The sequence below is a fragment of the Chiloscyllium plagiosum genome, unplaced genomic scaffold (genome assembly GCF_037043375.1).
Source record: "Chiloscyllium plagiosum isolate Xiang-an unplaced genomic scaffold, Cpla_swu_hap1 HiC_scaffold_14, whole genome shotgun sequence".
In the NCBI taxonomy this organism is placed as follows: domain Eukaryota; kingdom Metazoa; phylum Chordata; class Chondrichthyes; order Orectolobiformes; family Hemiscylliidae; genus Chiloscyllium; species Chiloscyllium plagiosum.
In genome coordinates this window covers 101,001,609-101,018,138 of record NW_028270152.1, presented here as the reverse complement: position 1 = coordinate 101,018,138, position 16,530 = coordinate 101,001,609, and positions in this window count along the sequence as shown.

The window sequence follows — 16,530 nt, the reverse complement described above, 5'->3', positions numbered from 1 at the left end:
CACAATCAAGCTGACTCAGGCTTTTTTTGCATTGAAGGCGAAAGTTAGACTCACTTGGGAGAGAAATATATGATTTGCGTCTGGCAGCATTTGGAATTATTCATCTGAAATGTCCAACCTCCAGCGCAATCACACTGGGGAGAGACCATTGAGATGTGGGAATTCAGGAAAGTTATTTCTTTACTCATGCAAGCAAGAAACCCACCACCGCAGTCATATGGGGACAAACCCTTCACTTGTTCTGATTGTGGGAAGCGGGCTGTTTCAGAAATACAAACTCCAAACACAACAGTTAGTTCACATCAGAACAAGACAATTCACATGCTCCATGTGTCGAAAGAGATTCGAAAAAGCAAATGCACTACTTGCAGATATCAAAAGTTACCAACAAGTGGCGATAGATTCAACCCCACAACTAGAGATCCGAATCACCGCCCTACTCAAAAAACTTCTAAAATCTGGAGAAATAAATAAGACCTGTTTTCATAAAAAGGAAACCAGATGGAGCCAACACATCACACGTCGACGGATTACCAAAATTCATAAACCAGAAAAACCCTCAGAAACATAGTCATGGTACCTGGAGCACAAACTTACAGATTGAAGAATGAGCTACACAAAAGACTAACACATTTAGTAAAAGGGTCACGGCACTCCATCCCCACGACTTAAGAATTCTTGAAGACCATCAAAGACATTAAGATAGAAGAGGATGAAATAATGGTCTCCTTTGATGTAACATTGCTGTGTACATCAATCAACATGAAACTGGCCGAGGAAACATTGACGTCTCTATTAGAAGACCCAAAGACACACACAGCAAATTACACCAAATTCATCGACAATGTCAGTGTCATTAACCTTACCACACACTTCAGCTTCAATAACAACGCCAACAGGCAAAAAAAGGGAACACTCATGGGATCTCCGACATCAGGGTTCTGAGCAGAGTCAGTAATGGGCGGCACGGTGGCATAGTGGTTAGCACTGCTGCCTCACAGCGCCTGAAACCCGGGTTCAATTCCCGCCTCAGGCGACTGACTGTGTGGAGTTTGCACGTTCTCCCCGTGTCTGCGTGGGTTTCCTCCGGGTGCTCCGGTTTCCTCCCACAGTCCAAAGATGTGCAGGGTCAGTGTGAATTGGCCATACTAAATTGCCCGTAGTGTTAGGTAAGGGGTAAATGTAGGGGTATGGGTGGGTTTCGCTTCGGCGGGTCGGTGTGGACTTGTTGGGCCGAAGGGCCTGTTTCCACACTGTAATCTAATCTAATCTAATCTAATGCAGAGACTTCAACAAACAGCTCTGCCAACCATCCAACCAAAACTTTGGTGCCGCTACGTGGATGACACGGTTGTAATCACTAAATGAAACAAATTAGAGAAAACCTTCAAGACCATCAATAATATCCTTACTGGGATAAAATGCACGAAAGAGGAGGAAAACATCAACAAACTGCCATTCCTAAATGTCACAATAAAGCGAACAGACAATGGGGAACTTCAAACCAGCGTTGACAGAAAAACAATACATACAGACTAAATATTGAAATACAGAAGCAATCATCCCAAAATCCACAAACGAAGCTGCATCAGAACATTATTTCATATGAGTCAACATCCACTGCAGCACAGAGTCACTATGCAGAGCAGAGGAAAATCGCCGATATTGTGTATTGTAAAAGAATGGGTAACAATGAACACAGTCCGCCGATTTCTCAAACAAACAGACAAAATACGTCCAGAGGCCCTAGCCATTCTCCCCTATATCAACGATATCTCAGAAATGACTGCCAGACTACTCAGACCCCTGAGCATCATGATAGCAAACAAACCCACCAAGACACTAAAGTAGCAACTAATGAACTTGAAAGACCCGAGACAGACAAAAGCAAAACTGATGTCACGTACGAGATACCGTGGAAAGATTGTAACAAACACGACATTGGACAAACAGGGAGAAAACTAGCCACCAGGATACATGAACACCAACAGGCCACAAAAAGATATGACCCTCTCTCTTTGGTATCCTAACATACGGATAAGGAGGGACCCTCTCTCTTTGGTATCCTTACATACGGATAATGGGTCGACACATCCATCCTCGGACAAAACAAACAAAGACACACTCGAAAACTCCGAGAAGCATGGGATTTCAACTGGAATTCTATCAACAAAGACATCGAGTTAGACCCCATATACCACCCCCGAGAAAAAAAAATAGGAAGTGAATTAAGCGCAGGAAATGCCGTCACCAACCCAAACAAACCCAAACATATAAATAGAAAGAAGGACTTATTAGCAGCGGTTCGCCTGAGGCCCACTGAAGATGTTACCTCGTAGGGTGATGAGACTTCTGGAACTGAACCGTCCAGCTTAGCAAGCGAAACTATACCGAGATTTACTCAGTCTTCCCACCTACTTAGGCACCAGTACGTTCACAAATAACTACAGTTACAGGTTTATGATTTCTCTTGCTCACCCCAATGAACATACATTGTTCTTTGGATGATTGCACCGATGTTCTTAAATCATGCTGTATTGAAAGTATTCGTATTGTAGAACATAAATGAAATTGCTTATCTAGAGGAATCGGTTTTGGAGCAACGTTGCAATTACCCCCGTTCGCACCGGGTAGAAACAGTCTAACTGCGCAGTGTATTAACAGGGATTTTCTGTCTCTTCAATATTAAATGAACAACTATTTTTCACTTTTTCTTTGCAAGGATAGGATTTTGATGCAATTGACATTTATTTCCAAAATAAACTAACGAAGAACTGTTTCTGGTGACTCTATAAATATCTCTATTCTGGTTATCTTTTCCAGCTTAAAATAAAACAGACGCATTCTGCTATATACAGCTGAAAGGAACATACTTTAACATTTTCGTGCCACAATGATTACATGCAATGCTGACATTAAATAAGCGCCATGTCAATTACTTGCTTGTCAGATCAAGATTGATGCCCTGGGACACTATTAATTGCTCCTGTTCCACTCCCCAACAGTTGAATTATCGAAGGCCCATTTGCTATTTTATTAGGAAGATTAATTTTGCTGTTATCCATACAGTCGATTGCTCGTCCATATGTATTTTCTACTGTCAGCCATGTTTTACTATATTCCATTGCTTTCCTTTTATTTTTGCATTTTACTCTCTCGTCTTATCCATACCATTCCTCAATCACCGCTATTGACAATCAGCCATGCATAAAAAAGCCAAACCTGACTCGGGGACTTTTTTTCGCAATGTGCAAGTAACATTTGACTTCCACGTATTCTTTCCGCATTCCGCCATTTCTTCAACTGTCCTTTAACGACGCTTATGAGTGTTGACAGTCCAAGACATAAAAAAAATGCTGACGCGAGATATAGTCTTAATCCATGCTTGTATTTGGGCACTAAGACTCCAGTTCAACACTTTAACACAAAATCCTTGTTCTGGAAACACCTAATTAGCATTGCTGTCTTAAATATTATAGTTTGTCATTTTAATGCTGGATTAACACTTAACCTTTCTGAAAATTCATGTCCAATCTGAAATCAAGTGTGGAATTGGTGCTGAAATTCAGCGGAAATTGGTCTTAATCATTATCTGAACGTTAGAAAATAAACTTCTAAATTGCTTTACCACTGTGTGTAGGATAGTAAAGGGAAATGTTCACCCATTGAGAATAACATCCAAAATCATAATGCTGATGACTCTGCTATGATTCTCTAAGGATATTGTTTGTGCCCTTACTGTACTTTCTGGCTGCAGTCACGAGATATTATGTCTGTTCAATAAGGGCATACTCATATATAACAAAATGACAGAACATAAGTATTTTTGTAAATATTTCTTCTCGATCGTGAACAATGACGATACCCCTTGTGGATACTTGGTTAAATTAATTCATCTTGTCGTACCATTTATAATAATTGCTTAAGTCTGTGGGTAACTTAGTGACATCCTCATTGTCTCTACCAATATACTGAACCTTCCTCTGATAATAAACATTTCCGTGGGAACGTCGGAAAATCGGCGAAGTAGCTTCAATTTATTATGTTGCTTTGTCACTGTCACAGATACCTCGTAGCATATTGCCTAAAGTTAGACTTCAGAAGTTAGATGACAGCAGAATGGGCCATCCAGTCAGGCACCTCATGCAACAATTAGTGGTAATTAGAATCTTACATTGTGGAAGCAGATAATTTGCATTATCAGGTCCACACTACCTCCTGGGAAGGTTTTGACCCAGAAACACCCCTCTAATAATCCTACATTTTCCACAGCCTATACATATAATTGACTGCACAATTCGACAATTTCGAATGGCAAAACCACACACTTTTGGAATGGTGGGGCAGACCAAACACCAACAGAGAGAATGTTAAAATAAAAAGGTTCCCAGACTGTCCCTGGCTTTGGTGCTGTACAACGATCACTGACACTGTGAGACAGCGATGGGAACCACTGAGCTACCACGTTGGCGACTTGGCTGGGCTGTATAACCAACTAGTGTAAGTCATACCCGCATCAATGTAATGTGTTTCTTTGAGATTATCGCTCTATGATAACTAATATGGTGGGCGCTATCTTTCTTAAAAATTCTTAATAGCTTTTAGCTCCTGGTAAGATGATTCCTCTTTTAACTGTTGAGACTTTCTTGATCAGGGTAACATCTACTTGTAACAAAGTATTTTGCCTCTTGCCTGTACTGGATCTATGATTCGACATCCACAGTGTCAATGCTATTAACTGGTACTGTTGTCATGATGTGGGTGTGCTGTATCTTTAAGAAAGTTAAAAGCTAACACCCCCCCTGGCAGCACCAAATGTTCTGAATAAAAAAAGAAATAATATACCATGTGCTCCAGCAAGTGGGGTAACTAGGGTAGCTGTTTCCTGAAAACGACAAAACCGATCAGAACTAGGCCCATCTCTTTAACGTATTCTCCGAAAATGCCAAACTCCAAACCTGTTTGACTTCAGTATTTTGACAATCTTAAAAGGCAATTACACGGTCCAATGTTTTGTGGGTGTATGAACGGGGAAAAGTGAACTGTTCAGGTGAGAACTGCCAAACTACCACCATGTAAAACGCCTGCCTGCAAAAGCACTCTCTCTGAAGGATACCTTTATCGATAAGTAACCTCTGAAGCACAAATCCCTCAGAAGAATAAAAGAAGATTCGACATTTGGCTGGTTTTTGAAAAGTTAAATTGTGATAAATCTTAATGGGAAGGTTTTATCAGACGAGTATTGTAGAAGGAAAGGTAAAACGAATGTGAGGGAAAGAGTTCTAAATGTTTGTTAATTAATTATTCTGTATTATACTTTCGGAAATAAAGTTGTTTACTTTAATTATTGGCCTACCAAGTTTTCACAGATTACTGAACAGAATAAATATTTTCTTTATTGCTGGGTTAAATTAAGCAGGAGGGTTTAGCAGTTATTGCAGAGTTACAGAAGCAAATTTGGTGTTGGCTAATTCTTGCAAGGCTGGTTTCATTTCTTACTTATCGCTGTCTAAAGCTTATCTTAGTTCTAATTGTCTTTAGAGTTATTTGGTAAACAATTACTTGCTGGTTGACCAGCATCATTCTCTCTCAGCCAGGCAAGACATTAATTGTACATTCCTGTATCCAGATATTAAATTTACGGATTCCCTTGATTTTTCTAACGTTAGTCCTGCTCTTTTTCGTGTGTTCTGTTTCGTTGCACTTGGGTACTGCAGGATTAGTGTGGCCAGTGCTTACATGTTGGGTCAGATCCCTTGCTTCTTGTAAAAGACCGGCGTCCCCAACATGACCATCGCGTGCTATGTCATTTGGGTACTTTTAATGTCATAGCTTAATGGATTACACTTAGTCGGGATACATGGCCATTAAATCATGATATTGTGCCTTGGTTTATGATCAGTCTAACATCCATCACCATTAGTTAGATATTTGAAGCATGCTAAATTGTCCCTTGGGGCATGTACAATACTTTAAAAAGAGAAAATGCCCTCCGCCCGACTACATGGTAATCCCTGGACAAGGAAATATTTCCAGTGATGAGCTTAAATCAGACATCACATTCATAGGTTTCTGTAATAATGCCATACATGCATCCAGTGCTTCTGTTATTCCAAACGGTTGTCGTCATGTTGCGCTGTCCTATTTTGGGGTCGATGATGACAATAGTAACAAGTCTTGAGGCTTAGTCATTTAATCATATTTTGGCAATACATACAATTTTACCGATTTTCAAGTGCCACCAATATTACTATTTAGGAATCCCTTTAACAACTACGTATACGCATATATCACCTGTAATAATGGCCTCACATGGTCCAGTCCACTGGGGCAACAATCCGTTTTGTCCCGTAAGAGTCGAGCCATAAGGTGGTCTTCTGGGTTTTGTTTATCCCTCATCAAATAACTTTATTCCATTTCTAATCCCTGTCCATATCTTCCGTGTCCAATCCATGTAGTTACATGTCAGATTTTTGCACAATCTGATAAACTCTGCCTGTGACGTTACAAACATCTCCCGTTCATCAGCTCAAATGGGGTTATATCTTTCCCCCAGAATACATCGAAGTTGCCGTCAGCACCCTTGTCCATCAGTGCATTTGCAAAACTATTCTTGAGCATCAGATTCAAACGCTCTGTGATACGTGAACTCAGAGGCTGAGTTGGTAAATTGAAGTTTTGCTTAAGTTTTGCTTAAACCTGAGAATGGCACACATGCATTTTTATTCCTTTCTGTATAAACTGTGTCCCGTGTTTCAGTGATCATGTGAGTGCATGACACGTCACAGTATTTTTCTATCTCCTCATATTCGTGCTATGGCTTCTGCTGAGCAGTCCATCCATAGGAATGTTTCTCACCACTTCGGAAATCTCTCTTGGAGAACTTGGTGAGACACTTTCCCTGTGAATGTGGGAGTAAACGATATATTTATTATGGATACGTTCCCAAGGGCTTCGGTGTTGGGGCTGATACTCAACACTTATTTTGGGAGACCATCCTGGCTCACATGGAGCAAATATCATACATCTCTGGCAGAACTTCACAATGCCCCTTCCCATTCCAAGGCACCATCAGTAACTAGTTACCTGATGTTGCATTTTGTCTCTTATAGTATATGCAGATCAATGATATGTCCTCAGTAGTGTTTTAAAACTCGACGAGCAATGTAATTTGAATCTGCATTCTCCAAACACCAGTCTTCCATTTCATGTTGTTAATTTTTCGAATCCCAGCAGCTCCTCCTGTTAAACGCCAAGTTTAATCCTATTTTTATGATTTCATTGAATTATTGTATGTTACCAACCACAGGTCGAAACATATTTTGTCGTTTGGCAATTTAGCTATCACTCTCCTCCAAATGGCTCTGCTCCGTGTCGAATACCTCTGTCAGGCAATGTACTGTACGGGGAAATTAAAAATGTTTCATCAACATGATGCGTTCAGACATATCTCGTCAGGACTTCTCGATTTTTTTTTCCAACTGGTCTATCGGAGTTGAATGATAGCCAGTCTATTTTCTGAACTTGTTTTTTACCAAGAGTGAGCTTATGCTCTGTTAATGTATTGTAAGAAATACTACTTAATAGCTAACTAATCTAGTAAAGTATATAGTATTCCAATAGAGTTACCCCAAGCCAATTATTTTCTTTATTCTTTTTCATATTATATTTGAACGCTATTTACAGATTAGGTTAGATTACTTACAGTGTGGTAACAGGCCCTTCGGCCCAACAAGTCCACACTGACCCGCCGAAGCGTAAACCACCCATTCCCGTACATTTATCCCTTTACCTAACAATACGGGCAATTTAGCATGGCCAATCCACCTGACGTGCACATCTTTGTGACTGTGGGAGGAAACCGGAGCACCTGGAGGAAACCCACGCAGACACGGGGAGAACGTGCAAACTCCACACAGTCAGTCGCCTGAGTCGGGAATTGAAGCCGGGTCTCTGGCGCTGTGAGGCATCACTGTGCCACCGTGCCACCCACAATTGTATGAGTAAACTCTGCTTAATATCGAGACGTTTGACCAATTGAATTGCATCTGAGCCACGGTTCCGCCATTGGAAACTGTCATTGGAGAGGGTTACATTCGAACACGAGGAATGTTTTAATTAAAAAATATGAATGATTTACTGCAATAAATGAACTGCACAATGTGTAAAACCGAGAAGACGGTAGTGAATACCTAATTAGTGTGTTTCGATACTCTTTGTTGAAGGGGAAATGCACGGAAAAACACATTTCAAACACTGAGGTTTTCGATACATAACTGGGAATTCTGATTCTCTGCAAACCGTGGATAGCGATAATTGGTGAAATGTTACCATGAAGAAGAGTTTGCATCATCCAAAATTTCACTCTTTTGATTTGGAATGTTGTGATAGATTATCAATTTTAAAACATAGTGAATAAATGGACTCGAGGTAAAACGGCGGGCATTGGAACATTGGATCAGCTAACCGATTGACTTGACTCAAAAATGTACTAAAATTATTGTCAGAAATTGACTTCAAAGCCAGTATGGTCTGCGGCTGTCTCTGTTGGTATTTGTTATTATTGTTATCGTCGTCATCTGAAAATTATTGTCTTAAAGACGCTTTGAATGGAATATGCTTACACAGCTAATTTAAGGCTTAAAATGACTTAACATTGCACATATCTGCAGAAATAAGGTCAACCTGGTCTCTGTTAGTAATTGCCTACCTCGTGTTCTAATTATACATCCCTTCTTTCAGGACTTCACAAGATTGGAAATTATCCTTCATATATCTACCCTAACAGTCCTAATAAACTTTTATTTGTGTCAAAGAGATTTTCTCTCAGTCTTTGACATTTGCGTGAAAGCAGTCACATTTTCCTCAGTCTCTCCTCATTGTACAATCACACCGTATAACGAATCAGTGTTTCAAATATATACTGCACAGCTCTCTTGTCAGTGCATTCTTTCATACATTTGCAAATGTACAGTGTACATAATGAAGCTGATGTAGTCTCGCCTAGACCTCTGTGCAGTCATATCAGAAAAATATTTACACATGTTCTGAACTCTTTTGCTGAAGGTTCTGACGATTGATTGCCTTCCTAAAAATTTCCTGCATGTTCGTATACATTCACTTATCTTTGAGGCGTTAAAGTGGCCTTATGCTTACCAACATATTGCATTATCCAACAATTTGCTGATGTTCAATCAAAATGGACGTCTACATTTTTTAATACATTTTAATCCATTTACTTCCATGTCTCCTCATTTTGTTCTATTATGTTTCCCTTAGGATTCTTCACAAATTTCACACAGCTCATATGTCTAATATGCTCCAATATACATGTGCTCTACTTTAGGTTCCTACCCTTCCATTTGGAATTTGAGAACTTCTGTCGGCCTCAATAACGAGAACCTTCAAAAGTTTCGATAGTACCAGATTAATACACTTTATTATTATTATTATTATTATTATTATTATTATTATTATTATTATTATTATTATTATTTCTCTTGTTACATCTTCACAAATTCGATGAAAGGTTTCGTCAAAAGTTACTTATGTTGCACAAATGATTGCTGACTGGAAGCACGTCCTGTGAAAACTGATTTACACCTCTATTTAAGATGGCATTTCGAATATATTCGAACATCTTCCTTGCTTGTGAAATCGGTGGGAATGTTCTGCAGAATACCTTTTTCTCTCTCATTCTATCTTTCATACTTGTTTAATTGTTGTAAGTATAATTAGAGGCATTACAAGTAATTGCATTTTAATTATAAGGGTTTCCAGAACTTTTCAGTTCATGTTGTTGAAATCGACAAAAGAAAACAGACAGTCTGTTCTATTGCGAGGTGCAAAGAGTAAGAGGAAACCCTGAACTAGTATCAATCAACTCGGAACCATCAGGCGAAGAGAATGTGGAAACAAGATGCAAAAGTGTGTTTCGTAGTTTCAGGGTCCTGTCAATGGTATGTGAATTTTGGAAAAAAAAATAAATTAAAAAGCAGTCATTAATATTGATTGCTGTCTGACAAACACTTCTGGTGAAAACGTTCTATTTCGACATAATTTGGTGAAATACTTAAAGTACTCTCTTCATCAATGTACCATTTATAACAATTGCAGAATTATTAAAGTCACGAACCCGTATGTGCACGATCAATTACTTTGTTAACAGAATACCATGAAAACATTTTATAACATTGATCCAAAGATTCAGATAGTCTTCCAGCTTGCAAATCTTCGTTCCCACTCCCCCATTCCAAATGGTTTCAAAAATATTAAGCTCGTCCCATTGGCTTCAATTTGTTCAATACACTTTTCCCATTCATGCACCTTTTAAGATGTCAGATAAATTACTAAATTAAACTTCCATCTCATACTTCTTCTGGCAGATTATTGAGCATACAAACCATCTTCTGTGTGAGATGCAGTCCCTCAGGTCACTTTTTCAATGTTTTCCTTCTCCTCCTGAAAATATAACTTCTAACCATAGTCTCTTGACCTTCTATCACCCTCACCTTAACCTCCTTCCACCTATAACATTCCCAACGCCCCTCCCCCTAGTCCCTCCTCCCTATCTCTTGTCTTAGCCTGATTGGCACACCCTCCTCATTCCTGAAGAAGGGCTTATGCCCAAAACGTCGATTCTCCTGCTCTTTTCATGCTGCCTGACCTGCTGCGCTTTTCCGGCAACACATTTTTCAGCTCTGATCTCCAGCATCTGCATTCCTCACTTTCTCATCGTCTCTAACACCCAAGCGAAAAGACGTTTGCTATTCACCTTGTCTATGCCTCTCAAGACTTCATAAAACTCTGTGAGAGTGCTTCTCAATCTTCTACCCTCCAGTGGAAAATGTCCCAGTCTATTCATTCTCTCCTTATAACACAAACACTCCAGTAACTGCAACATGATAGCAAAACTTTTCCGAAATCTCTCCAATTTATTATTATCCTTCCTGCAGTATGGGCGGCATGGGGGCACAGTGGATGGGCGACACGGTGACACAGTGGATGGGCGGCACGGAGGCACAGTGGTGAGCACTGCTGCCTCACAGCGCCAGAGACGCACGTTCAATTCCCGCCTCAGGCGACTGACTGTGTGGAGTTTGCACGGTCTCCCCGTGTCTGCGTGGGTTTCCTCCGGGTGCTCCGGTTTCCTCCCACAGTGCAAAGATGTGCAGGTCAGGTGAATTGACCATGCTAAATTGCCCGTAGTGTTAGGTAAGGGGTAAATGTAGGCGTATGGGTGGGTTGCACTTCGGCGGGTCGTTGTGGACTTGTTGGGCCGAAGGGCCTGTTTCCACACTGTAATGAAATCTAATCTAAAAACCAGATCTGTATACCTTATTCCAAAAGCAGCCTTACAGACACCCTGTGCAATCTCAACATAACATATCAAATCCAATTCTCAATCGTCTGAGCAATAGCTCAAGCATGTGAAATGCCTTTTTAACATTCCTGCCTACTCATAACCCAACTTTCAAAGAACTGCGTACATGAACCGCTTGGTCCCTCTGATTGACAAAACTACCTCGGGCGCTACAGTTAACTTACAAGTCATGTCCTGGCTCGTTTTACAAAAAAAAAAATCAAATTGAATTTTAAATTTATCCAAATTAAACTCATTCTGCCGCCCCTAGCACAATTGGTCAAAGTTTACAAGAAAACCTTTTGAAGAGAGGTAAATTTCTTCACTATCCATTATACTATCTGTTTTGGTGTAATGCACAAATTGTATTAAACATGCTGCCTGAATTCATATCCAAATCGTTTATAATATTCAAAAGCTACATTGAACCCAATACAAATCCCTGTGGAACATCGCTGGTAACAGGCCGTCAGTTCGAAAAACAACTGATCACTACCACCCTCTGTCTCCTACCATAAATGTAGTTTTGCATCCAATTGACAACGCTTGTCTGAATGCTGTGTGATCGATTTTTGCACATTAATCTAACACGCAGACACTTGTCAAACGCTTTACCGAAGTCTATGTGGACAATGTCTACGTTTCTGCATTTATTGGCTTCTTGGTCACATCGAAAAAACCGCAATCAAGCTTGCTAAACACGGGTTCCCACGGACAAACCATGCTGACGATGTCTCGTCAGTCCTTGCTGTTCCAGTGCATGTAAACCTGGTCTCTCAGAATCCCTTCCAATAACTTACCATTACTGATGGCAAATTCACCAGGCACTAGTTCACAGGCTTCTCGTTGGAAACGTTCTTCAAAAAATTCTTAACATTTACCAGCTTCCAATCCTCCATCCCGTCACGTGTGTCTATGCATGATACAAATATATGTGTTCGTGGCCTCACACTTTATTCTGTAACTTCCCAGTAAGTATTCGGATGTGTATGGGCATGGATATAATAAGTTCAGAGGGATGATGTGGACTCGGTGGGACAAATGAACGTCGAGTCTCCTGCTCCTCGCATTCTGCTTGACCTACTGTGTTATTCTAGCACCACACTCTTGACCCTCGATTGGAGAAATGGAGTGCTTCGGCATTCTAGGTATTATCTGATGAATGCCTCTACACCCCTCGTACACGTCGAAATATTCACTTGATCGAAAAATTCCACCTCAAATATGTCTTCATTTTTACTGAACAGAGCATCAATAGCTTTATTCATCCTTTTACCCCACACTTACTGGCTTGCATTCTCCCTAATAGGAACAACATTCCTATGAACATGCATTATCTCATTTTTGAAATTCTTCCACTAGCCAGTCGTCCCTTCACAAATTAATGTATGATGTGACAGCAGTCTGATAATTCAACAGTACGTAGAGTCATATCTCAGTCTAAAGCATAATATAATTTTCTAGTCACACATAATATAATAGTCACACATTTCCTGCAGCACAACGGTATTCAATTTGCACCTTGATAGCAGTATGGACATTCACCAGTTCCCCTTCAAATAACACAGCAGACAGGACCTGACATCAGCTGCTGTTCGTCAAAATTGCCTGAATTCATAAAATGAAAACACCAAATTGCTTTCGATCACAGAATATAGAGAGACTTACAAGTGGAAAATATGCACCATCTGATAAGAACTAAATATGCTGATTTCGCGCTATAAAATCAATTTTAAAAGAGAGTTGCATTAATTTTGAAATTGAATAAGTAATGCAACTTTAAAATCGTATTAGTACTACGAATGTGCAAAATGTGAATTTGCAACGGATAAGAAATTAAACAAGTGTAAATATGACATTCTTCCAGAGATTGAGGAAAAATATATGACCTTGTAATAAATAAAAAATAGAAACGAAAGTGATAATGCGAACGTATTGAGATAGCTTAAAAATGTTTTCTGCGATAGAAAAGTAACAACACTGCTCTACCTGTCAGTCTGAATGCGACAATGATGGGATAGTCAATGGCAAACTAAACCTGGAGGTACTCTTTGTGTTTCTATCAGAAGATAGAAAATGTTTCTGAAAGAAAATGTTACCTCATATACCTCACGTCAGGCTCCAGGGAGATAATTGGTTGTTTTGAGATAGTGCATTTACAGTTTACAATGGATTAGCACAGCGTCTGCTTAGATGATTTTGAACGTCGTGGAGGACATAAATGTTTTGTTAACTGCCTGGGTCCTGTTGTAATAAAATGAGATAAAGAGAACATCCAGATTCATCCCAGTTAATTTCATTATCATTGGCAGACCAGACTGCCTGGATATTGGACACAGAACTGAGCAGAGTCGAATGCCTCGCCATGCTGAGAAATGGACATTTTCTGTAGAAAACTCAGTTCTCTTCTCCTGCAAGCTGTTATAATTCTTTTCCATTCGTTTACGAAGAAAGTGCATTACGCATCCAAGAAGAAAAGAACACATAACAATGTAAATTTCAGCACAAGAGCAGGCCAGTCAGCACTTGAAAAGTGCGTGAATCTAGAGACTCCACCTATACCTGTAGCTCATTTTCGAAGCGCCTGTATCCCTCTACTCACTTTCCTTTCACGAATCTGTCTGATACATCTTAAATGATGTTATCGTGCCCACATCTGCCACCTTTACTGGCAATGCATTCCAAACACCCATCGCCCTGCACATAAAGAACTTCCCACGCTTATCTCCCCGAAACGTTTCCGCTCTCCCCTAGTAAGTTACAACCCCAATCGGGGAGAAAAAAAAATGCTATCGATCGTTGCTATGCAACTCATGCTGTAAATCAAAAACAATAACAGAAATTGCTGGGAGATGCTCATCATGTCTAGCATCGGCTGTGGATAAAATCAGAGCAACAGTTCGCGTCCAGTATGCCTTCCTCAGAAGTTTATTCCAGGCCTCAGATGTTGCAGATTTTTTATAAATTCTGCCGAAAATTGACGAGTAATTGCAAATAACAAATAATCTATCAACATGCAGCTTATTCAATCAAAGGGAAATCACAAAACAGGTAATGTAATAGACACAAAATGGCTGAGATTTTGAAAATGTACGAACAAAAGTATTGAAGGCTCGTGTTGGAGGTATCTAAGCTCGTCTACATTTCCTCCAACTCAAGCATAATAACATAGGACATAAGAGGAAATTTAGCCTCTCAAGTTGGTCTGCCATTTCGTAGCATCATTGCTGAACTGGTGTTATGAAAGTTATTCTGGCAGTTACGTAGTTAACTTCTTGTTGTAATGCAGGCCCCGGATCATATTACAGGGCTCCAGTAATAGAAGATGGTAGTGCATTGTGATCGTCTCGTTAAATCACTGGAAGATGAGCTAATGCTGAAGACGATGGTATTGTAATGTGATAGGTTAAGTGCATGTAGGGAACCAGTGTGGCGCAGATAAATTTCGAAAGACAAAGCAACCCAGCATGATTTGCTCTGCTAACGTTTTCCAATAGGCGCGGGAACAACAACTCCATAAACTGCAGAAGAACAACCAGTATGTGGGCACTAAGTGGATACATTTTGCTGGCTGACATAGCTTTGCTTTTTAAGACTTGAGTTTAATTTGATGACGGATTTTCTGCGTTTCCCGGCTATTTTTCTGGAATTTTGAGTGGTTCTTCCACAATAAATTTGACATGCCAGATGGGACCGGGAAAAGAGCATTTCCTCTGAAAAGAGGCTGCAGCCGCAGGGCACTTCCCAGTTGAACCAACAGCTCTCCTGAGACAGACGGAATAAAATGGCTGGGCACCCACAAAAGAAAGGGTAAGCGTTTTGCTGCTAATTTGGACAATATTCTGTCAAGTACGGTAGTTTCTCGGGAACGCAGAAAGCTACTGGCGGGTCTCTCCGATCCAAAGAACCAGAAGGGGGCGGGGTGGTAAAGAAAACTTTCAGGAGACGCAGAAACCAGTTCAGGAAAACTACACAAGGGGTATGCAGTTAGAGACGAAAGGGATTGAGACAAATCTCCACGTGGTGTGTTTACGTTTCTGTGAAGCTTTAAGAAAATAAAGTTTTAAGTTTTACGAAAATAAAGAAAAGCAAGACAAAACGAAAAGGAAAATAAAGGGGTATGAGCGATCAGGAACCTATAAGGCATGTTTTAATGGTAGTAATATTGATTTAGATGAAATTCAAAATCGGCAGATTGGCAGATTAAAAGTTAAATAATAGAGATTATCAGAGTGTTAAAGTGTTACTGGACTGTTGAATGTTTAAGACCAGGTCTGTATGGTAACTGAACAGTACTTTTAGAAATGAACAAAGGAACTATTTATGCAAGGTTCTGAAATAGAGAGAGAGAAAAATAATGGCTCAGTGCTGAGCAACTGACTGATTGCAGGACGTTTATGTGTGTGTGAGAGAGAGAGAGTGAAAGAGAGAGAGAGAAGCTCTGACTTGCAGAAAGGCTTTGTTTATGCATGTGCATGTGTGAGAGAGACAAGCTCTGGCTTGCAGAAAGGCTGTGTATATGTGTGCGTCTGTGTGTGTGCGTGTGTGTGAGAGAGAGAGAAGTTCTGGCTTGCAGAAAGGTTTAGCTTGTGTCTGTGCGTGTGTGAGAGAGACAGACTCGACAGTTTAACCGTTGTGATCTGATTTGCATGCACAATTGTTTGTTGGTGGTCAAACATTTCTGTTTTGTTCCCCAGAGCTCGAGATCCAGGAGTGCTTTGATTTTAATTTGCCCTGTAGGAATTTAAGATATACATTTTTTTTTCTGGAGAAAGTTTCAAGGAACCATCGTGTATTCTGTGGCTAGAGTCCGAGAATAGTACTGGCAGAACGAATGAGGATAGATTTTTATGTGCATTAGTTGAAACTAAGGAAGTTTAAGGACTGATTGTTTGGTAAGGGACAATTGCAAATTGAGGAATTCGGGAAAAACATATACGAACTGACGAGGCACAATTGGACTTCGAAGTCATAAGGGTGTGATTTGTGAAAACAGAGATAATAGTTTAGCGAGATTGAAACCTCTGTCACGATGAAAAAAGGGACTGCAGTTGGAATATTGACGGAGGAATTTCCAGTATTAAGAAGCGAAATCAGATATATTTCAGAAAAAGTGGAAAGAAAAACTAAGGATTTATTAACATAATGAATGGAAGAAGGTACCTTTG